This window comes from Gavialis gangeticus, unplaced genomic scaffold (genome assembly GCF_001723915.1).
Source record: "Gavialis gangeticus isolate Ggan-Ray unplaced genomic scaffold, GavGan_comp1, whole genome shotgun sequence".
Lineage (NCBI taxonomy): Eukaryota > Metazoa > Chordata > Crocodylia > Gavialidae > Gavialis > Gavialis gangeticus.
Genome location: NW_017729016.1, coordinates 13,520,436 through 13,536,285, shown reverse-complemented (window position 1 = coordinate 13,536,285; position 15,850 = coordinate 13,520,436). Strand labels below are relative to the sequence as shown.

Genomic DNA, 15,850 nt, shown 5'->3' with positions numbered 1-15,850 from the left:
GTTGGAGTTCAGTTGCAGCCTTGGCTTTCCTGGTTTGCTCCCTGCAGGACCGGACCAGTGCAGAATATTCCTCCTTGGAGGTGAATCCCATCCTCCATCCTTTGTAGGCCTTTCTTTTTAGGCTCAGGAGGTCTGCTAGATCCCTGGAGAGCCAGGAGGCTTCTGTGCCCTCTTGCTGCCTTTCCTCCGAGGTGGAATAGAATTAGGTTGTGCGTTGAGGATCGTTCCCTTGTGGAGCAATCACTCTTCCTGAACTCCCCTCCCCCTGGGGTTGTGGGGTCCCTTAGGTCCCTTACACATTCAGCTCATTTTTGAAGGGTGCCCTCTAAAGCCGTAAGGGCTAGAGGCATTTATTTTCTAATGAAAGTTGATATTTTTTCCTCAGCTTGATTTCTGTTGCATGGACAACATGACAACTTCACTTCAGGACAGACCTCACTCATGTTTGAGACCTCTGGTCACAATATGATTTTGGGAGAGACTTTAAAGATGCAGAAAGGTTGAGAATAGCAAACATTTGGGGGCTTCCTTTCAAATAACTAACACAATAATTATTTAATTCTCACAATCACCAGATAAGAAAGGTACATAAAAATTCAGTATCTATTTTACTAACTGACCAACTTGCAAGATAAGGTTTTTGTTCAAAGTCAAAGAGGACTTTTGTCTTCCCATTCCCTGATCTACCCAGCTGCCAACAGTCCCTCCTTAATATTAGGAGACATAAACCTCCCAAAGTAGACTTTTTATCCCCAAATAAAGTTCATGACACAGTTACCCACATTCTGGATCATTTACATGCACAAAACTCCACAGACGTCACTGGTCTTAATCTAGCCCTACAGCTTTCCTGTTTTATGTCAATTAATCCTGTTCAAGTTTCAATGTTGGACTACTGGAGAAAAATCTCAGTAATGGTTTAGAGCATCCCTGTATTCCATCCTGGGGTTCATCCACTCAGCTTTTGCAGCACGGCCCCCTTCCATCTAGAATGCAAATTTATCTTCCTTTCCTATTTCAGCCAAAACCCAACATATTTTGATTCTGAAATGTCACTGAAATTCCTGGTGTAGTTCTGGTATTTCATGCTCCTGTTTTCTTTTATAGACTGGGTTTCTGGGTCAGATTTTGCACAGTTTTCTCCCCATGATGCTCTCCTCACCTACTGAGAGAAGTCAGTAAATCATGGTCATAGCATGTCATTGGACAGGAACACCCTTGAGACTCAGTATAAAGGAGCAGTATGACAGCACATGATCTTCAAATCCTGTAAAGAACCATGGTGGCATTTTGGAGATTTTTTTTGTGGGGAAGCTGAAGGAGAATCATGTGTCTAATGAAAAGTGAAATTTTCTACAGAAAGCTGATACTTGCCACAAAATAGTCATCTGGCTAAAAACCCAATTTTCTACCAACCAGTCCTAGAAATAAAGCATATTATAAATCTGCCAAACTCCACATTTCAGCCTTTCAACTGAGGCTAAAATATCTTGTTTTCTTCAGGGACTCTAGAGAGATGGTAGATCAACCCATTAAGCTCCATGCTGGTACTTTAAAGACACTGGGCTCCAGGAACTCATGCAGTGGCCCTATAACTGGTATAGAGAAGAAAGGAAAAGAGTAGCATACAATGATTGAGCAACTGCTAGCTAAAAGGGCATTTTACATTTTAAAAAATACTTCAGGGAACTAGAAATTACTCTGCAAATCATCATACAGAACATCTGACTTTTCCCACCAACCTTATTAAGGTCCCACACAGGTGGAGGGAGAAAATATTATTTGTGGGGGCTGAGTAAAACTTAAAAGATAATTCTATTGTGCTGCTACACAGACAGTGCCCAGCAGGTAAGTGTGTGAGGGAGAAGGGGCATGGGGGAGGGAAGACACATAGGAGAGAGATCAAGGCCCCCATGGTGAAGAAGGGAGTGAGGTAGGGGCTGGGCCAGGGGCTGGGGTGAATGGGGCCCCGGGGCAGGTCGTGGGATAATTGGAGCCCCAGGCAGCTCATCCAGGGGTATGGTGGGGGGGCGCTGTGCACACCCAGGGCAAGGAACAAGAGGCACATGCCCCCCAGATTTGTGCACAGAGCGGAGGCGGGATGCCACTGTGGGGTGGGGCTCTGCACCCTGCTGCCATTGCCCTGAAAGCCATGCGCTGGCTGCACCATGCCCCGGCCCACCCGGCAGCAGGAAACAAATGGGATTGCGTGGCTCCCAGGGCAACATCTGCAGGGCACAGAGCCCAGCCTGCAGTGGCAGCCTACCTCTGCTTCACACACAAATCCAGGGGTCATGTGCCCCCTGTGCCTTGCCCAGGGTGTGTGCAATGGCAGGAGTCTCCCTGTGCCCCTGGATGAGCCACCTGGGGTTCCAACCAACCCACGGCCTTCCCTAAGGTCTCACTCACCCCAGTCCCTGCCCCACTCCCTCCCTCACCATGGGGGGCCTCAATGTGCCCCCCCACACCCCTTCTTCTTCACAGATTTGCCTGCTGGGTGCTGCTCCACATGCTGCTGCATTCCTGGCCTCCTGCAGCAGGCTGTGGTTACGTGTCTGTGCGGGCCCCTCCCCACCATGCTGTAGCCACCCAGAGCCCATGCCCGGAGCCTGTGCCACTACTGCTGCCCTGCATTTGGGGGGAACTAATCCCCATTTTCTCTGGCCCTCTGCCACCTATGGTCCCACATTGTAAAGGATTACATCCTAATCATAACGGTAAAATACCTTGAAACCTCAACCACATGGCATCCCATACCCAGATGATATAAAGTTTTGCAAAGTTTTATCTCTACCTTGTAAATATAGGATTTTATATTATACCTATTACTGTAATATCCAGCTTCCTAGGTTTTATTCTACATAGTGACATTTTGATTCTGAGTTAAGCTATATAAAGTGTCATACCAGAACTCCTAACACTATTATCCATTTGAAAGCCAGAAAACAGTTCTAAAAAGCATTTAATTGCCTGCAGATTATTTTAATATCTTTGTAAAATGGGTCTGGTTTTCATTAGAAGTGAACTAATCATGTTTTGTTTTCAATTTATTAACATACTGGATTGCCTTCCCTTTATCAGGCCACTAGAAAATGACACAGAATCAAGAAGTAGCACTTTCAGGTATTTTATTTGCATTTGTTCATGGTCCTCAGCGTAATAAATTCCTTTGCTCATACAAATGCAGAAATCTCTCATGCTGTGATTGGTTTAACATAGTTTGTTGTTGAAAAATCAAAGACTGCAGATCTGAATACAACCAAAAGAACAAAATTCTGTAGATCTATTATAGACTGGCTAATAAATAAAGACTTAGGCAGAAAAAAAACATCCCACACATTCACACAGTGCACTTCATTTTCTGTAGATATTAAGCATACACATAACAGTCCATTTTCTGCAGGTATATCGAGCAATAAATATGATCATTGATCATATCCTACTGGAGTTTAGAAGAGCAGTGGTTAGGTTGCTTCAAAAATAACTGTCCTAGTCATTAGTGCAGTAGCAGTTAATATGGAGGATGGCTTACCCTATATAAATAAGGTGACCATACATCCTGAATTTCAGAGGCCAGTGCCAGCCAGCTGGGGAGAATTAAAATGAACATCCCAGAAACACAGGGGTGGAGAGGTGGAGTGACATGGAATGGCATGGCACAGCCCAGCACACCACGCTGTCCTGCCCCACCTCTGCCTGCAGTAGTGCCACTGACCGTTTTGGCTGAAATGGTCCTTTTTTTTTTTTTTTTTTTTTTTTTTAAATAGGAAAAACATTCCAGCCATCTCCATTTCTGATTTCCCACTCTCCTGTATGGTCACCCTGTATATAAATAGTCCAGTGGTTTGCAAGAGCCAGCATAATGGGTAGCCCATGAAGTTCCATAACTAAGTCCAGAAATGACAAATATCATTATCTAAGAATTTCATCTAGCAGTTCTTGTATCAAACCTATATCTTGTTGTTGAGTCAGAAGATTAAACAGACCCAAGGGTCAAAACCTGTCATAGTTACAGGACTAATGGTTACAGAGCAACTCTCCTCTCCCCTAAGAGTCAAGCCTCATTTTTTTTAACCTCAGGTCAAGTGGAATTCTGGTTCTCCCACTTTGAGATCAGACCCTTGTGCTATGCTCCCCAATGTATCAGCTGCGCTTGCCCAGCAAGGCTAACTGTATTTGCCACTCATGGTTCTTTCCTTTAGCAATTTCAGGTGATTTGTGAATACAGTAATCAGACAGCCTTTGTAAAACTTACTTATTACTTTTTCTCATAGTAGGAACAGAATATAACAGAAAAAGTAGTTTAAAATAAAAAGTTCTCACACTTGTCCCTCTCACCCACTAATTACCATCTCCTAAGGGTATCCTGAAGTTGACCTAGCGTTTTTGGAGATCCCCAGCACTGCCCTTTCTTCAGAACAGCTCTCTCAATAATTACTTTTTCTCTGCAAGACTGCCAGGGTTCTGTTGCTTTCTGTTCTTGTTAGTTCTCAAACTTTTCCCTTTCTGGATCAAACACGTCTGGTAAGCTTAAGAGTAGATCAAGCCAGAATCCTTAGGTGACAATAGTTTTCCCAATCCAATATTGGACAGCCATTATTCAGGTCAACAGATGTTATTAATAAATTATTACTAAGTAGCTACACAATATATCAGAATCACTTCATTTCTTTCTGGCTAGATGGAAAAAGGAAGGATCCCAAAATGTTTTTTCTATTGTAAAATGAGATTCCGTTACAGGATTGAGAACTCCTGTTCCAGATCATATCATTTTTTTTTTAAAAAAGGAGCTCAAAGCCCAGATGTATATTTTAAAAGTATACAACCATTCACCTTACCTAAAAATGTGTGCACCAACTATTCACCTTATCTAAAATTCCTGGAACTCACAAAGCAGATACGTGGCAAATATATTTTAATGTGTGCTTTCTGAGTGTATCAGACCATACTAATCCAACAACAGCGTTGTCTTCATCTCACTTCTCTTTCTCCCCAAAACTTGGAAAACTATTCAGTCATTGGAGGACTCTCCTTTCAACATACAATTTCAATGAAGGGACTTGCATTCTAGGGGCCTCAAGGGAAAAATGTAATTCATCTTCTGTTTACCCCTAAGCTACTTAAAAATGAATTTTAGAGACAGACATTAGAGATAAGATGTTGCCAGAGAGGAAGGCAGTTACCAAATCCCTTTAGCTTCCAAGATGTGCCTAATTTTCCAAAGTATGCCTAATTCCCTTGGAATTTCTTAGCCTAGCTTTCCATTTTAAATGGCCTTTTTTGGTTTTCCTTAAACAAAAGGGATGGAAAACCCACAAAATAAAATGTTTGTGTCAAACAATTGTCTCAAACAATTTATGCCATTTCAAAAACTGAAACACAATGGAAGTATGAATAATTGAATGGAATACCTGTTTTTCTATATTCTTGTATAATTTTTTCTTTGTCTCATTGTCCCTGGGGCCCATGCTAGTGAAAACACTGTCACTTAATGTACTTCTGTTTCCATGAGAGAAAGCTGCGTATTTATTGCCATTGTTATAAATACAGCTCTGAAAGTACCAACATGAAGGAGTGCTTGTCTCCTTCATGCAACTCAATTTTTCGTATTTGAAGGCTCATGTGATAATCCCTAGGAACAGCAACAAAAGAGCATGAGTTGCAAAATCACTTGTGAATCAAGCAAAGTGATACTTCTACTTTAAGGCTTTGCCTGGAATACTGTGTCCAGACACTCTGGAGTGTAGGGCTACAATTAAGAATGGCTTGGATATACTAGAAAAATCATCCATAATCAATTAGATGTGATTCCACAAGGACAAGTGCAATATCCTGTACTTGGGACGGAATAATTGTATGCACAAATACAGACTGAGAAATGACTGGTTAGGTTGCAGTACGGCAGAGAAGGACCTGGAAGTTACAGTATCCAAGAGCTGAAGATGAGCCAACAGTAGGCTCTTGTTGCAAAAAAGCCAACAATCTACTGGGCTGTACTAGCAGGAATGTCACTTGCAAATCAAGGGAAGTCTTTTTTCCATTCTGTTCAGCACTGGTTAAGCCTCATCTGGATTACTAGGTCATGTGCCAGGCCTCACACTCCAAGAGGGATGTAGACAGATTGGAAAAAATAACAGAGCAACAAAAAACATTAGAGGCCTCAGAAACATGACTTCTGAAGAAAGGCTGAAAGACCTAGGGTTATTTAGTCTGCAGAAGAGAAGACTGAAGGTGGGGTTTAAAACAGTTCTCAAATACCTTAAGGGTGATTACAGAGAGAATAGAGTTGGGCTTTTTTCTGTGTCTGTATGGGACAGGACTAGGAGAAATGTCCTCAACCTTCAGCAGCAGAAATTTGGCTGCAGATTAGGAGGAACTTTCTGACTATGAAGGTGGTCAGTGATTGGAACAGGCTATCTAGACAAACCATGGAATCTCTATCCCTGGAAATTTTCATAAGCAGTTTGGACAGACATGTGGCTGGGATGATCAAGTCAAGGATGGCCCTACCTTGAGCACGGCATTAAACCAAATGACCTCCTATAATCCTATGACATCAGACCTGAAGGGAGGAAGGAAAAGCCCACTAATTGGCAATATAAATTATCTCTTATAAGAAGTTCTTGCTCACAGAATCTGAGCTAAGAGATCTCTGTGCAGGAGGCACAGGCCGAGCAACTTTGTACAGTGCCAAAATGCAACAAGCTAAACATTTTTCATTTCAGAGACAATTATGAATTGGGGTTTGCTAGAACAACAGCAGAAGGGCTTGTTAAAAACCTGGCCCTGCTTTTCTGGGGAAATAAGATGGAGAAAACAAAAGATACTGGGGCAGTGCTTAAAGCACCATAGGTTCATAGGAAAATAGGGCTGGAAGGGACTTCACACGGTCATAGTCCAGCCTACTGCTCAAGACAGGATCATCCCTGACTAACCATGCCATCCCAACCATGTCACAGGATTGCACACACAGGAAAACATATGCTACATACTCAGGATGCTGACTTTACTTTTCCTTCCATGCATCTACTTCTCCTTCTAACAAGGTTTTGAAGTCTCCGAGGAGGATTCGCATCACTTAATACTGCTTGTAAGCTTTTGTTTATATATAGAAAAAAGGATCTGGAGGAGAATGCTGTGCAGGGCCAGTAGGGGGCACTCCTGCACTGAGCCACCCGCCTCACTATGTCCAACCAGCTACCAAGCTCCGAGTGTCTCCCCTGGGGTACCTATAACCGGCCAAACCCCAGCAGCACACCCGCAAGCCTGGGGTAACCACCACCACCACCACCTGGACTCAGGTCTCTGTCTGGGCCCTGTGCCGTCCAGGATACACAGGCCTTGTAGAGCTTGGGTTCTTGTAGTGCTTCTATTACACTGAAGCGTAAAAAGTAGCCTCCCTTAGTCAGCTGGGAAGAGGGAGCTAAAAGGTGTGCCCAAACCCTCTCAAGCATGTAGGCTTGCTAATGGATAGCTTTATTGAATAGATAGGGCAGGCTTGGGGAGAGGTGCAAGTTAGAGAAGTATCAACATCCTATTCCCTACTGTGACCGTTTTCCCCCATAACTTAGTATCAACCACAAACTTGGCCAGTGTGCTTTCCACATCCTCTTCTAAAACATCGATAAAGATGTTGAACAGCACAGGACCAAGAACCAAACCCAAAAATCAGACTATGCGCCTCAAAAAATAATTTCATTTACTTTTAAAGAACGTTAGCCAGCTACCTGCATACAGCTAAGAAACTTAGCAGGTTTCATTTCCATAGATTTTCACAGCCAGATCCTCAGCTGATGTATAGTAGTTTACTGCCACTGATGGCATTACACTGATTTATGGCAGCTGAGAATCCAACCCTTTTCCTTTTGATTTAGAAGGTATCGCTGATCATTCTGACATTCAGTTTTCCTTTGCTGGGGGGACAGATGAGACTTCAAGGATGACTTTAGGAATCTATGGGCTAGTTTCATTCAACAAAGCATGCTTTAAAAGTGTTATTTCAGTGTAAGACAGATACCCAACATTTCCATTTCCCTGGCTGAGAACCTAGTCTTAAGATTTTAAATTTGTCAGCAAAAAGAGAAATATATATATACAGAGCATGGCCCCATTTAGAAAATGACAGTTTTTAGAAATTCATTTTAATTTTGGATTACAGATACATTTTCTGTGGCATTAATGCTCTCTAAAGGTCTGAATTTCAAAGAAAGAATAATAATCCCAATAGTCTTTCCAAGGAAGCTTTTGTTTTATGCTGTCTCTTCTCTGGTAATAGAATAGCTAGATTTTTTTTATTAAACCATCTTATCTAAGTATATCTATAAGTTTGTCACCAAGACTTCCTTTAATGACACCCTTAAAGAATATTGATATTTATGGGGCGGGGGGCAGGGGTAGGAGGGGAGAGGATCACAAGAACGAACCACACAAAAGAACTGTTACTGCCTTAGTGTGAGGAGCTCCACATGTCATTACTTAGCTTAACAAGTGAAGTATGAAAAAGATGGTTGTAACAATAAATGCATTTTGTGAAACATAATTCTACATACCTCAGAGACAGCGCTGCTGGATGCTGCATGAATTTAGGTTATGGGACTATTACTTGTTGCTCAATACTCCCTGAAAATCTCTGGGGAAACAAAACATATGATTCTCAAACAATACTGGCAGGGGGTTTTGGAAGTATTATATGGCTGTAAGCAACCTAATATGAAGCGATACCCTTTTTATGTAATAGAAAAAAGACTGTGCATATGTTACTAGTTATAACTCAGGATGATTTCCTTATTCAAGATAAATTCTTTTCTCTACACTTGTACCAGACAAGGTATTAGAGATTTTGCATTAATATGGGTGCTTTTATATAAGATGGGGCAGTAACATCAAGCAGCAAAATGGATATTATGATACCTTATTCCTGCCCATGAAAAGAGGCAATTATCTAATAAACAAGTTAAGCCAGTAATTCATAAAAGGTAATACACCTTTAAATATGTGTGACCAGACTTCTGATTTTTATGCTCTAAAATATGCCATCCAGTCTGAATTCAGTAAGTCAATCAGGTTATAATAAGCAACTGTCATTATCCTACTTTAATGTCCAGTAGGTAGAGTTATTCAATCTACATCAATTATTTTGTCCAACAGAAGTCAAGTCACTGCAGAGAACCTTGTCACACTAATGTTCTACTCCATTATTTAAATGACATTAGCCGGGGTAGCAAGCCAAAATGCCACTTTATGATTATCCGAACCTGTATTATGCTACTATCTGTCAATATATTCTTAATAATAACCTCCTTCCATAGCAATATCTCCGGCGACTCAGTTTTATAATGCTATCAGTGCACTTAGTACCCTGAGTTTCAGAGGTGTATAATTCAAGTTAATTCTGCCGCCTCATGGGCAGTAGGGCTGTGCAAAACAGCACCATTTCGTTTCAACTTTCATTTCACCATTTTGATGGGACGGTGTTTCATTTCGAGTTTCATTTCATTTAGAAAGCACTGTTCCATTTCATTTCGTCAAAACTGTCTCACTCGACGCTGTTTCGATGTTTCACCTGTAGGCTATAATGGGGAAGCACAAAACTTCCTGTAACTGTCATTTCTTGCCTGTTTTAATGAAACTTGCATGGATGGTAGCCCCTTCTGAGGCCATGAAGCCTGCCAAATTTCAAGGAGATATGTGGAGGGGTTTCTGGGAAACTGCACCTCAACATCTTGAAAGCAAAACTCATGTCACATGTGTGTTAAGGCAAAGCAGGGTGAAAACTGCAGACATGGTAGCCCCCGTTGAGGCCACAAAGCCAAGTTTCAAGGAGATAGGTACAGGGGTTTCTGGGAAACTGCACCTCAACATCTTGAAAGCAAAACTCATGTCACATGTGTGTTAAGGCAAAGCAGGGTGAAAACTGCAGACATGGTAGCCCCCGTTGAGGCCACAAAGCCAAGTTTCAAGGAGATAGGTACAGGGGTTTCTGGGAAACTGCAATGCAAGCTGCTGACAAGCAAAACTGTGTGTGTGTGTTAAGGCGCAGCTGGTTTTCCATCCCTCCCCCAGAGCACTGGGATTGGAAGGTTGCTTACGGAGGGATCATAGTCACTGGCCAGCTCCACAGCCAATATGAGAGCAGTTCTTCCCCTCTCTTCCCCCTCCCTCTCCTTAGTTTCTGTTTCCCTGCAAGCAAGCCCAGCCTCGAAACTTGAAAAGTTAAAAAACTTTTGAACATTTCGAGTGCCCTCGTTTTGTTTTGAGGCTGTTTTGAAGCCTTTTGTTTCATTTTGATTTTGCTGTTTCGACCTCAAAATGAGTCGAAATAGCATCAAAATGAAACACCCGGTGAAACTTTGCACATCCCTAATGGGCAGTAAGCATTAGGAATGCAGATCCTTTGGCATGATTCATGCATCTGCTCTGTTTCACCATGTTTATCAGCATTTCATCTGCTCACCCATATGGGCTGCCTCTTTTTTATCAAGAATTATTCAATGTTAGAGATTCATGCACGGAAGCACTCCATACTTTCTTGTTTACAATGAAAATAATTAGACCATGTATGCTCTTGGTAATCTGAATGAATAAGCCTGTGTATACATACCATTAACAGCTTCCATTTTTAATATCGTGATATATGTCATGGATGACACGAAGTCCGAGGAGTTTATAAGCCCCATTAAACTAAAACATGATAACATAACCTTGTGTTGCAAAAGGCCTGACTAATTGTCACCTGGACTGCTTCATTTCACTCCTACTCACTGGCCATGTCTACATGAGACACTGACTGCACAGTAGCTCATTATTACTGTGTAGTAGTGTCGTGGGGCACAAACCATGAAGCTACTGCGCAGTAGTAATGAGCTACTGTGCAATCAGCATCACCATGAAGCACGCTGGGGACACTACTGTGTAACACCAGTTACCGCAAAGTCATTTAGTAGTTGGGTATGCTCAGTCAGTGACTCATGTAGACACGGACACTGTCTACCTTGGAACTGAAAGTTCCTTGGGCCAAAGATCAACGCACTTTTTCCTTTTAGAAAATCCTACCATATTGTGGGTGTTTCTGCAACTGAGTAATAATTCCCTTTGCTCACAGAACTAAACTTAACTCATTCATTGCCTCCTGACACTCCTACCGGCATAATTTGTCCTCTCTTACTTCATTTCACAGATTTCATAGACATTAGTGCTTTCACAGACAAAAGCACCTTCATTTCAATGATTGGAACAGGCTGTCTAGAAAAGCTATGGAATCTCTATCCCTGGAAATTTTCATGAGCAGTTTGGACAGACACGTGACTGGGATGATTAAGTCAGGGATGACCCTGCCTCCAGCAGAGAGTTAGACTAAATGACCTCCTTTAATCCTATGACATCAGACCTGAAGGGAGGAAGGGAAATCCCACTAATTGGCAATATAAATTATAGACTTCATAGACTCATAGACATTAGGGCTGGAAGGGACCTCAGAAGACCATCGAGACCAGCCCCCTGCCCGAGGGGCAGGAAGTCAACTGAGGTCATAGGATCCCAGCAAGATAAACATCCAAATGTTTCTTGAAGGCATTCAAAGTAGGTGCTTGAACCACCTCCAGCGGCAGGTCTGTTCCAAACCTTGGGGGGCTGACAGTAAAGAAGTTCTTCCTTATGCCTAGCCTGAAACAGTCATGGAGGAGTTTGTGACCATTTGATCTTGTCATCCCTTGGGGCACTCTGGTGAACAGACATCCCCACAGATCCTGGTGAACACCCCTGATAAACTTATAGGCGGCCACCAGATCACCCCTAAATCTGCGCTCTTACAGGCTGAAGTGTCCCATAGTTCTCATCCTTTCATCATAAGGTCCGTTTTCCTGACCTCTGAGCATGCATGTGGCTCTCCTCTGGACTCTCTCAAGCTTCTCCACATCCTTTTTGAATTGTGGACCCCAAAACTGATTGCAGTACTCTAGCAGCAGCCTCACCAAAGCCGAGTCCAGCGGGAGAATGACGTCCTGGGATTTGCTTGAGAAGCATCTATGGATGCAAGCCAGCATTTTGCTCACTTTACTAGCTGCAGCATCGCATTGCAGGCTCATGTTCATCTTGTGGTCAATCATGACCCCCAAGTCCCTTTCATCCGTAGTGCTAGCCAGCATAGCACTGCCAAGCCTATAAGCAAGATGTCTTGGAGAGAAATCTGCTTCATTCCTGCTGGAGATTATTGTGAATGTTAAGATGGTGGCAGCTCCAATTTGCCTGTTGGCAATGTAACAAGAAAGCCAATGAAACATGTTTCTGCCATGTCCCAACTTTGATCTGACCCTGAGTGACATCACCCCATCTCTTAGCCTGTGAACACTTATCATATGAAAGCTTGTGCTAAACTGCTCTGGAACTGTTGGTGCCCATAGCAAATTAATTGGTACAATACTGAAAATAGTTTTTCTTAGAGCTTTGGTTGGGTAGTCTCAAGCAAGGTTTTTCCTTCCAAGCACTCCTACTTCCAGCATGCGCACACACATCAAAGTTCCCACCAGACCAAATCTTACATTACACTTCTTTTACCTGAGCCAGGTACAGATTCCAAAGGATTACTTTGTGGTCACTTTCTAGCTGAGTTTCATCTCTGATGCTTTTCTAAAAGACAAACCAAAACACCAAGTTTATTGCTCCTGCTTCCACACTTCCCTGCTTTGCCTAATATATCACAGGAAGACCCATCATTTTAATTAATGAAAGACAGAGTACTTACGTTACATCCGTACTCCCCCCTTTTGGGGCTTAATCCAACTCCTGTTAATATGAACAACTTTTGATTTTCATGAAATCCGGATGAAGCCCATAGCTTTCCATTGCCTGGTCTTGATGCTGACCAGTACTCATGTCACAATATTGTCACATGGTTTCTAGGTCTTCAGGGAAATGACTCTCTCTTAATTTTTAATTCTTTAGGGCCCCACACAAAAGGGCCTGATCTTGGTTGGAAACTCTATGTGCTGTTGTTAAAATGAACAATATATATAGACATACATACATACACACACACACACACACACACATATATATATAGTTAGGGTTCAAAATATTTTTATATCAGCTTTATGGAAGAACAGGAATTTTTTCTTCCAAGGCCAAAAAATCAAGTTGTGCTCCACGAAGAACTATTGGCTTTATTCAAGCACTGGATGACAAGAATTAAGTATGTAGAATGGTTTCATAGCGTACACACACCCTCCATTATAATACTAGACAGACAGACAGACAGGAATACTTACTTTTAAAATGGGTTCAATGCGAGCTTTCACTATCTGCATTCATAACATTTGGTTGCAATGATCGTAACAGCTATGGCTGGGTCTTGAAAACATGTAAAACAAATCAATATTAATAGCGGCTCATCTTATCAAAAATGACAGCCCGAGAACGCTGCACAGAATGAGAGTCTCTTATTCCATCTCTAACTTTAGAAGTCAGAGATGCAATAAAATGGGGGAACAACTTGAGATTTTCTTCCCGTAATGCAACCTCTGTACTTATGTATTTGAAATAAATGCATCTCTTCATGCTAACCTGTATGTTTTGAAAATGACTTGAAGCCAAGAAATCCAGATCCTGTTGTTAAATACTGAAACACAGTTTTCTAGAAAAAAACTCTGCATGACAGTCAGTACAACATTAGATAAAATGGGACCAATTCTCTTCTCACTAAAGTCCCACTCATTGTTAGGCTTGTGACCATGTACCTGAAAGAGCATTTGCTATTAAACATCTGGAAGTCTCTCTCTCAAATTTGCCTTGTTTCAGGACCTAAATAACTGAACCATGGAGAGGCAGAAAATACCATGTTAGAGTCTTCTGAAGTGGGTTCATCATAAAATAAAATATTTTAGGAACAGATGAGTTACCGGGAGGATTTTCCAACCTGCTCAGCTGTCAAAGTCCACACATTAGGAATATTCCAAACCTATCCCCTTCCTGAGGCTTGGCTTTATTAACACAAAAAAATAAGGTCATAGACAGTTGAGTTTAAGCATGTTTCCTGGACTTCAGCTGCTTGTATTGCTCCTCCCTCAGGATTGCTCGGCCCATATCCTAGATCACTACCTAAAACCTCCCCAGAGCTGATTTCACCTTTCTTATTTCTGGGTAACAAGTGTTCCTGGACCAGCAGATTCCATGTAATGCTTCCTCAGCTAAATCGACATTTGCTTAACTGTTGTCACAAGAAATCCAATCTTAAAAAGTACTGATGAAGATGAAAAAAAAAATGTAAGCCTTAATTAAATTGGGGTGTCTTAGGTCTGTATTACAAATTTATACAGCAGTCTTAATTTCAAAGCACTATACAACCCTTAACTAATTGATAGTTATAACATCCTAATCATAAGTGGTGATGGGCAGGGTGCAGCCATGCTTGTTAAATAATCTGAGTCTTATCATAATGAACATAAAGGGAACTCATGAACTATCGCTTCAGATATACAGCATATAACAATAGCCTCTGACAGCATTAGTAGTCAACATCCATATTAGTGAAAAATGGAGCATTTAACTATAGAATAGGCAGCTGTATTGTAACCGCATTAAGCATTCATCTTTAAAGTCAACATTTAGTTTGTTGCCTGAAAAGAAATGGAACCAGTGCTTGTTCAATAGAAGAGTAAAGCTTTTCAAGTTTAATTTAAAGGAAGAAAAAAAGTCCTCTGGAAACTAGAAAAGCTATTTTTCAAGTGTAATTTAAAGGGAGAAAAAACCCAGAAACCAAAAATAAAAAAGACTCATTTCAAAGATTCACCTGTCATGTCCACTATTGATTTTCATAAACAGCTTGCTAACCAGCCAGTTTTTCTGATCATGTACACTATATGCTCACAGCAGGATCATGACAGATACCCAAATTAATTTTTTACCCAGGAGAAAACACCACACACTCACACCCAAACTGATAGTACTAATACCATCTTGTCAGTGGTAGCCAGGTGCTCTTATCTGATGCTACTTGACAGGCAATAGAAGAAGAGCCCTACATTGTTAGAATCAGAGATGACTATTGGCTTCTAGAGACTGACTTTTTTGTTTCAATTACCTGGTACTACTAAAAATACGTGAAAAGCAAGAAAAGGAAAAGTGGTCTGTATGCAGCACTGGCGACAGCTAATTACTGGATGTGAGATTGATAGCACCTCCTAAGCGTGCCGAAGAAGTGTCATTTTAATTAAAGGTATTACAAAACATAGACTCTTAAGCAAAAAATAAAAACTGTTTTCCTTTTTTTTTCGTGTTCTTGCTTCCTTCCTTTTTGCTGAGAAGTGTCCACAGTGGAATTCAAAATTCCACCCTCCTCTTTATTAGTTGGTTCCTAGTTTGGGTAATGAGCATATTGATGGCTTTTCGGGCTCTGCTGTGAATCACTGAGTTTTAAAGTTCTAAGAGAAACAGCTGGTAGCCATTCCGCAGCAGGGAATTCAGCGATGAGTTATCCACAGCATCGCATCCCTCAAGCAAGCACAAACTCCAAACAAACAGTACATCAAAGGCTTTAGGGAGGCTGAAGGTAATTTGTGCTGCTTCAAATTCCAACTGATAAGTCTCTTGCAATTATTTTTGTGTGGAAGAATTAAAATTTCACAGTAATAAGGCCACACTGATAGGCTTCAGAATCGAAGCAAAGACAAAACAGGGCAGCATGACCCTCGACCCTGATATTATTTTTTTTTTTTTCCACGAGAGCCACAATTTGCAGGTTCTTGCTAAAGCCTGAAGCTTTTAAATTTTAATGTTTAATCTCATACTGCCATTTTAGTTTCCCGTAAGAGGTTCTGAACGTGATAGGAATTTCAGCAGCGCCAAACTGCCGCAAGGC

The 15,850-nt window shown here is 41.5% G+C and overlaps 1 long non-coding RNA gene across 1 annotated transcript in view; it reads right to left on the bottom strand.

The window, feature by feature from the left end:
* LOC109294576 overlaps positions 1 to 12,628 on the bottom strand; it is a 15,184-nt gene extending 2,556 nt beyond the window's left edge. The window contains exons 1-2 of the long non-coding RNA XR_002096573.1: positions 12,553 to 12,628; positions 8,550 to 8,629 (exon numbers count right to left, since the gene is read on the bottom strand). This is a non-coding gene — a long non-coding RNA (uncharacterized LOC109294576). The remainder of the gene's footprint in view (positions 1 to 8,549; positions 8,630 to 12,552) is intronic.
* Between the last annotated feature and the right edge of the window lie 3,222 nt (positions 12,629 to 15,850).